The sequence below is a fragment of the Lutra lutra genome, chromosome 1, assembly GCF_902655055.1.
Source record: "Lutra lutra chromosome 1, mLutLut1.2, whole genome shotgun sequence".
In the NCBI taxonomy this organism is placed as follows: domain Eukaryota; kingdom Metazoa; phylum Chordata; class Mammalia; order Carnivora; family Mustelidae; genus Lutra; species Lutra lutra.
In genome coordinates, this window is record NC_062278.1 from 2757597 (window position 1) to 2766312 (window position 8716).

The following is an 8716-nucleotide window of genomic DNA, read 5'->3' on the forward strand; positions in this document are numbered from 1 at the left end:
CCCCTTAAATGGATGACTTGAGAAGGAAAATCCATCCGAATTCCCCAAACACAAACCTCTCATGTTAGCAGAACATACACCTGATGGAGGGCTGGGGGTGAGTGTCTGGAGAGCCCCCAACACAGACATCCCAAAACAGAATCGCAGAGCCCCAGAGGCAGCAGGAGACGGCAGGTCAGGCCGGCCACCGGCTGAGCTGTGAGAACCAAGGAAGGCAGGCCCAAGAGCCCCATGCCCTGCGTGGCATCACGAGGGACTCGGTGGTGGGTCGGCTGGGGTCCTCATGGCCGAGGCCTCGCTGGACCCATACTCTCGGCAGCTCCTCTGTGGAGAATGGGGCCCTACCTCCGTCCTCAGGAGCCCGCACTCAGCCTGCACCTTCCCATGGACGATAGAAGACGTCAGAGTGACGGGGTCATCCCTACGCCGAGACTGCACAGACCCCCGAGCCCGTCGCCCTCTCCTGGTCCTCCCCCGGACTGCGGGAACATTGCCACACCGGTGGCAGGAGGAAGAGAGACCCCAGGGACTGGACACAGAGACACTGGCCCCGCTGTCCTGAAGGGACCCAGGCCCGGGCGAGTCCAGCCGGGCCCCGCAGCACCACCAGACGGAGCCCACGCATGGCAGCTCATGGACAGAAACACCGCTGACTGCCTGGGTTGCTCTGGTTTGGTTTCGTCCAGCTTGCGCAGCAACAGCTAACTGTCATGACTGCTTCCCTGGGGATCCATTCTGGGACCTGTGAAAGCTGATCTGGAAAGAGGACATAAGGAAACGTCCGGAACCTGAGCTGCCTGCTGTCCAAACCCCCAACAGGAGGGCCGGGATACACACGCACGTGCTTGCCTCGAGTGAGGCGTGCAGCCTTGAACCACACACACTTCTCAAGCCCTCGGCGACCCTGACTCGCCATAACCAGAGCTGCCGTTCCTTGGGCCCTGATGTGTGCGGGACTGCAGCGGAACCCGGTAACTGTTGGGGAATGGACGTCTGCGGGGGAGACCAGGATGTCTGGCTTGGTTCTCAGCCTGAATCACGGCCACCACGAGATTCCCCCCATGGCGTGGAGACAGCACATCCCCATGCCCCACGCAACCCCAAGCTGGGGCAGGGGCTCTGTGGGTGACACTTTTGTCCCTGTCACTCACTAGCCTGACCCGCCACTACTCCCAGAGGATACAGCCCCTCAGGAAGGGGCAGCCACACGGAGCCGCACAGAGCCTCACGGTGAGGTCCGACAGCCCCAGGCAGAAGGAAAGCCCTCAGCCCCGTGTCAGAGACAAGGCTGTCCCACGCCGCAGAGACGGAGGGCACGTCAGCTGTGCCCCACAAGCCAGTCCATCCTGCTGGCTGCACGGGGGACGCTGGGGAAGCCTGTCCCCCTCCACCCCACATCTTCTGGAAGCATCAGCAGCCACGATGCCTGCTGTGTCTTCCCACAGGACCCCCACGTCTCGCCCACCTTCCCTCCTTCCCTTCCCCGGCAGGACATTTCCCGAAGACGAGGCTCTGCCCCCGCAAAGCCAGGCCAGCCCGGAATGCGGCAAGTGCTCCACGGATCCCAGATGAATGAGTGAATGAACGGGTCAAGCCGTGAACGCAGCCTCCAGGCTGCCTCGGGCCGACCACACCACTCACAGTGACGGACGCCCAAGTCCCCTGGCGGGCCAAGTGCTGCATGTGCCGTGCACACAGGCTCGGGGCACACGCAGAAGCCCGGGCTCGGCGCCGGGGGACCCACAGGGCCGGGCCGCTCCCTGGGAAAGCCAGGCTGCAGCCACTCACAGCACCGAGCTCTGGAGGAGGGCCGGCCGCTGTCCTGAGTGTTATTTCCCACCGAGGGGGAGCGTGCACACACGTGTACACACGCACACGCATGTGCATGCGTGTAGACATGCACACAGTGGCTCACACAAGCATTACCAGACGCAACCACGCGCACACGTGCAGAGAGGTGGCATGCACAAGTGTGCGTGGGCGCGTGCACACACTCGGGATCCTGGGCCCCACGGATAGTGCCCCCGTGGACGGGAAGGCCCTTCCCGCAACTGCTGCACGTGCTCGTGGCCCGTGAGTGTCCTTGCTTCGACCCCTGCTCCGTTGCTCCAGACGCGGACCTGTGGCCGCTTCACCGAGCGGTTTCAGCACGGATCTGGGCAAGCTGGGGCTCAGGAGGCTGTGGGGGTGGGTGGGGGGGCTTCCTCTCCTGCAGACAGGCCTCACTCCTTCTGGTTTTCAATACACAGCACAGGCCTGTGTCTCCGGGACCGGCAGAACTTGTCTGGGCGAGGCTGCTGGGGCTGAGGGCAGAGCCCTCAGGAATGCTGTCCCACCCACGGCACAGTCTCCAGGGCTGTGGGTTCTACGTGCCTACACTGGCAGGGACACGGGGGTCCTAGGACCAGAGAAAGCCCAGGAAGGTCATAGAAGTCAGACCAGCTCCACCTCCGTGGCAGGGGAGGGCCCAGCCCAGGTGAGCCCAGGATGACCAAGCCCAGCCCCGGACCTCTCACCATGGTGTGCGTCCCCACCCCCGGCCCGGAGAAAGCCCCCTCCAAATCCATCACCAGTGACCGGCAGAGCTCTGTCTGGTCCCCCAACAGCCCTGCAACTCAGCATTGGGCTTCCCACAGGTCGGATGAAGACGTTGGCTCTGAAGCAGCCCCCAGAGTCAGTCGCGGGCACCCAGTTGGCGGGTTTCAGGGACGCCTACCCGGGAGGGTCAGTGTCGCAGTGACATTCCCTGGCTTGTGCCAGAGTCCCAGCGTGGGTGCCATGGGGCAGGAGAGGCCCCTCTTCCGGGCAAGGCTGCGACCTTACCCGGGCTGGGGGACCCAGGTAGACAGGGAGGCGGTGGCATCTGGGGGCAGAACTGGCCTGCACGAGTAGTGACGGGACACGGGAAATCCATCCATGTGCGGGTATGCTGAGAGTGTGGGGGAGGGCGACTCTGGACGGGGCTGGGTCCTGGCTGGCCAGCGCCAGAGCGTGTGGTGGAAGGACAGCTGGCGGGAAGGACTGCCCTCCCCACCTGTCCCGGCTGCCGGGGGTGCTCCAGAGTCGCCCCAGCTGGCCACAGCCCAGGGACAGACACGAGTGAACGGAGCGCAGCTGACTCCCGCAGCCCAGGCAGCCCGCTGGGGAAGGACACCCCACCCGCCTGGACCCACCCCTCCCCACTTCCAGGGCTGCGGGGAAAAGTGGGTCTGGGGGCCCTGCATTCCAGGCCCCCCGCCCTCCCAGCTCTCCCCTGACCTGTGGTGCCTCCATGTTCCAGCTCTGTGAAACGGGTCCACCACACGAGCCTCTCGGAGATGTGTGACGTTGAATTCCAGCATCCAAGCTCTGGGCTCACGCCTTACTCTCCTGCTGCTGTTCTGTGGGCTCAGCCCTTCTCCTGTCCTGCCCCCCGGCCTGCCCCAGGCAGGAGCACAGCTCAGACGTCCAGAGGCCTGGTGGCCCACCCTTCTCAGACTCCCAAGTCTGCACCTGCCCCATCCAGGCACCCCTGGGCCCCAGGCCTGCCTTCACCTGCTCTGGCCTGGGCACCTTGGCCTCCAGACAGGCTGCAGAGACCATGGGCCCCGTGCCCACCTGTGGAAGCAGCAGAGTCCCCACTCTGCCCACAGCAAAGCACTCAGCTCCAGCCAGGCCTGGAGGGAGCTCGTACCAGGGGTCCTGCCAGGCAGAGGCCCTTTCCCCTTCCAGCCCAGGCACCACCTGGCCACACTGCCTTCTCCCCAGAGGGCAGGCCTCCGGGCCCAACACCTCCACCCAGGTCCACCCACCCCACAGCCCGAGAAGTCCTGCCCGCGGACCACTGGTGCCCACGGCCACCGTCAGCTCACACTGAGATAAAGAACACATGAATTAAAGGACATCTGATGGGATCTGAAAACGGTGGGATTCATCCAACCCTGATTCTGAGTGGTCATTTCAGACTCCTTTTCTGCATCTTCAGCTGTTCCCCACGTGAGCGCAGGTCAAGTGTCAAGAGGGGCCATCACGCCCATTTCTGGGCCGGAGATCTGAGACCAGTGGGCACAGAGCCGCCTGACCCCGCCCTGCATTTTCAGGAGTCCGGCCCCAGAGTCAGGAACGGCTCATGCACGAATCCGCTCTGAGAAACAGCTGTAGGTCATTGGGAAGGTCAAATCACGGGGGAGGAGGGCGCGGCCGGCAGAGACCAGCCAGAGCAGGGGACCCCCGTGGGCCTCAAGGGTCAGAATGAGCGGTCAGGGACGCCAACCCGACTGCGGGGAAGGGTCATCAGCCTTGGCCCTGGGCACCTCGGGTTGCTCATGCTGGACAGGAAAGTTCAGCTCACCCTTGAAGGAGGAGGCAGGGTTCTTTGTCTGGCCTTGAGAAACATCCAGAAGGCAAGAACCCCTCCCTTACACCTCCTACATGTGGCCGTCCTTCCTGTTCACCCCCATGTCCTCCAGTCATCCTCCCCAAATCAAACACACCCCTCAAGGACTTTCTGTCCCCAAACCACCTCTTTTCTCTCTCCCATCCAGAAAATGTTCCACTCCCTCAGACCCATCTCACACAGCAAAGTGTTAGGAAAAATCAGCGGGCTTCCTTTCTAATTCATACTCAAGAGTGAATGGTTGATGAGGCCTGCCAGAACTTGACAACCTAAATGCCCCTCCAATTGGTAGAGAATGGAAATAAAGCCAAACGCATGGGCCTGCCCGCACGTTAGAATCACCTGAGGGTTTTTACAATATGCCTGTGGAGGCCCGGGGAGGCGGGGAGCCGTTCTCTCTGTAGTAATGCCCACAGCTTGCTGAACATTACGTGTGGACGACCACGCCGTCTCCACAAGACCTATGGAGCACATCCTCAGGCCAGGCTCTGTCTGAGGCCCTGGAGGAGACAGCGGTAGACAAGACAGACCCAACCCCTGCCCTCACGGGCCTCATGGTGTGGGAAGGTCACTTGTGGGAAGGTCTGATAGACAGCCGCTGTGTCCTGAGAAGGCGCTTGGAAGGAAGCTAGGAAGGCCCCTCAAACAAGGGGGCTGGGGGCTGGGCAGGAGGGAGTGAGCTGTGCTCAAGAACACTGCAGCCAAGGGAACAGCAAGGGTCCGGCGTGGACCATGAGGGACCCTTCTTGGCTGCTGGGGAGCCGCTCCAGCTGTGGCTGGAGACAGGCGACGGGAGGCCCCGGTGAAGGAGGCCCCAAGAGGCCAGTGTGTGTGTCCGTTTGACAGATTTGGAGATTGAGGCAAGAAGCCCAAAGCTCCAAGCTGGGACTTGGCCAGAAAACAAGGCCCCTGGCGCTCTCGCTCCCTGCTCCCCTGCGTCCTCACTACAGGGCCCCAGACCCTGCCCACAGCCCCCACCTCTCGTCCCCCAAGGGCCAACAGCACAGACTGACCCAGCTACAAACTGCCCGGGTCCCCAGCTGACAGGCCCCAGAGGAGGAGCTCCCGTGAGAGCTTCGGGAAGGCGGGGGTGGGGCTGACCCCCCCCAATCTCCCCACACCAGGCACACAGCTCAACCCTGGGCCTCCTCCCCAGAGGGCAGGGGAGGGAGGGGAAGTCCAGGCAGGAACTAGAGCTGCAGGGCGACCTCTGCCCTCCTGGGCCGCCAGAGCTGATCCTGCCGTGAGCCTTCCCTCTGCCTGGAATCCCCCGGGACCGAGTGCCACCTGACGGCCCCAGCTCTGAGGCCCTTTCTTCACCAGGGCTCTCCGAGCCCCTGCCGCCCCCACTGCCAGGGGCCTTGGGGACGTCTCTCCAAGCCCAGGGCAGAGCCATCCAGCGTCCCAGGTTCTGAGGAGGAAAGACCCAGCTGAAGGAGCCTCAGGAGCTTGGTGGGGGCAGCAAGGGCTCCCCTCCAGCCCCTGCACACACGCGCACACACGTGTACACACATGCGCACACATGTACACGCGCACACACGCACACTGGGTCTCAGCAGCCAGGCGCAGCCTACAAAGTTCTGCAGCCTCTCCCAACCTCAACCAGGGTCTGCAGGGTCGGGCTGGTGAGAGGACCGACCCGCCTCCAGTGCTCGGACTGGAAGAGCATCCGCGGGGGCCAAGCCCGCAGTTGCCGGCCCGGAAACCCATCCTCGGCGCCCGCGCTCCCGGCCCCGCCCCATCTTCTGCAAGGATCCCTGCGGCAGGGCGGGGGGCATCGGGCCTCACAGCGGGGCGTGCGTGAGCTCCCCAACCCCCAGCTGCTCCATAGCCCCCTCCTCCTCACCCCCACGGCGTGGTCTGAGAAGGCAGAGGCCCGGAGTGTTTGGGGGCTGGAGGGACCGGAGGGCCCCTTCCCGCCCCAGCAGTACTGTGTCCCTGGGAGCTGGTCAGGTTGGTGGGTCGCCGCCCCAACCTGCTGGGTCAGAACCTGCATGTACGGACGATCCCCAGCGGCAGCGGCACGTTCTCCTGGAGCACCGCTGGCCAGAAGCTGCCCGGGCGGGGTATGGAGCCGCTCAGGCCCAGGACTGCGAGCTCGGGGCAGCGAAGGCGAGGACGCCATCTGGCCACAGAGGCTGAGAAGCAGCGGGGCACACGCACAGCAAACCGTGGCACCAGGCGTGGCACACCGCAGCGGCCACCTGCAGGCCCACGGGCTCCGCAACCCGAGCTTCCGTGGGAGCGGCCCCCGGATGGGGCAGGGGGAGGGCAGATCCCCACCCCAGCTGCGGCTGTGGGACCCCGAGATAGGAAACAGGAAGTAGCCACGTGGTCGCGTGGACACGGTGGCCACGAGGCTGCCCCCATCCACTCACACCCATGCATCCATCCCTGTCCCGTCCCCGCTGACGTGCTGGTGGACGGTGTCTCCAAAAGCCACCAGACCAGCTCTCCGCGGGACCCTCAGCCACACAGACGGCCCAGCTCTGGGCACAGACCGGCGGCTCCTCGGTTCCCAAAGTAGAAGTCCTACTGCCCAGGGGTCACCGACTCCCGCAGGGGACGAGTTTACGGGTTTGCCCTAAATCACATCGGTTAGTGAGCGGGGAGAAACGGACATGAGGGGCCTGGCACGGCAGTGGGGAGCCAGGCGAGCTGGGGAAGAAGAGCCCTCCGTGCCCCATGGGGCACTCGACAGGAAGGCCCTTAGGCCACTGGCACTGTCGCTCGGTGTCCCCAGCTCCCCCACATTCAGCGTGCAGGAGAGACACTGCCCCAGCCACATGGAGACCCACCAGGGTGCGCTTCCCCCGGCCCCCAGCTCCCACCACGCCACGCAGACCACTGCAGCAGGCCGGGCGCAGCCGGGGGAGAAGGAGAGAAAGGTGCCCTGGCAGGTGGGGCCGGGCAGGAGAATGGGGCATGGACAGGAGCAACCCCAGCCCACAGAGGGGCTGTAGTCCCCCGTTTCCCACGCTTCCCGCTCTGGACGGCAGAGCTAGCACTGCTGCCCTCCAGGGCCCCCCAGCATCATAGCCACGTCCAGGTTTGGGCTCCAGGAGCCAGGCTGCAGGGCCCAGGCCAATGGCAGGCTCAGCCTCTCCCCCGTTCGACCACACAGCGGGGCGGGGGCCTGGGGCCGGGAGAGAGGGTTCCCTGCTGTCCTGCCGCATGTCCTGAGCCGTCAGCCAGCTCCATCCACAGATCCACACCCACAATACGTCCCTAGCCCCCCGCCCACCCCACTGTGACACCCAAGTCCTCACAACTCAGGGAGGAAGCTGTGTCTGGGAAGCAGGCAGGTGCCGGCTTCTGTAACCCTTCCCCACCTTCCCTAACTGCAGCCCCCACAGACATACAGACACACGGAAACCACCTACCACCCTTGCTCCCTTCCCCTCTGTGGTCTCCCAAAGGGGAGCAGCCCCCCATGACCCACATCCCTGTTCCGGTGTCCTCTCTGGGCTGACAAGGGCCATGGGTGAAGACGTTTCAGGAAGCTGGCTGGCTGTGCCCGCCCCAGGGTTAGTGGGGACCCAGAGGCCCCTTGGCCTGCCCAGGCCTCTCCACACCTTCCCCTCCCCCAGTGCCCTGGGCCCAGCCTTGGGGTCCAGGCGCCCTGAGCAAGAACCTTGCTGGGGGCAGGGCTGGGGGCTGGAACCTATGGCTGAGCGGCCTGGATAGAAACAGGAGACTTGGGACCCCCTTGGTGGCAGTGTCTGGGCCAGGTCAGCGTCTGTGCATAGGTGAATCATTGACAGACACCAGACGTCGGGTCACCCGTGGGCGGGCCAGCATGGGTTACCATAGCAACGTCCAAAACAGAAACACAGGCTGCAAGCACTAGAATGCGGGCTTGGCCCTGAGCGCGCCAGAAACGGGCATCCCCGGCCTGAAACGGGCCCCAAGAGATACGTCCAAATTCCAAACCCCGGACCCTGCAGATGTGGCCTTACTTGGAAGAAGAGTCTTTGCAGACACAATCCAGGTGGGTTACGCTGACATCATCCTGGACCATCCTGGTGGCTGGCGTCCCTACGGGAAGACACACATGCGGGGAGAGACGGCCATGGGAGAGTGGTGGCAGGGACAGTGGGGCCCCGCCACTCCCCGGCAAGGGCCTCACGGGAGCTGCAGAAGCAGAAGCCGCCCCCCCCGGAGTCTTCAGAGGGACACACCCTGCCCGCACCGGGGTCCCCTGAATACACTGTGGTCTTCGGCCTTAGAAGCCCCAGGCAGCTGTGGCCACTAGACATGGCGGCCAGTCCCAGGACACACGTTCGACCGTGGCTGTGGCACAGGGAAGAGAGCAAGGGCCAGACTCAGGAGGATACTGCT

The 8716-nt window shown here is 64.3% G+C and overlaps 1 pseudogene; it reads right to left on the reverse strand.

The window, feature by feature from the left end:
• Window positions 1-5061: 5061 nt before the first annotated feature.
• Window positions 5062-6500, reverse strand: LOC125087843 (uncharacterized; annotated as a pseudogene).
• Between the last annotated feature and the right edge of the window lie 2216 nt (window positions 6501-8716).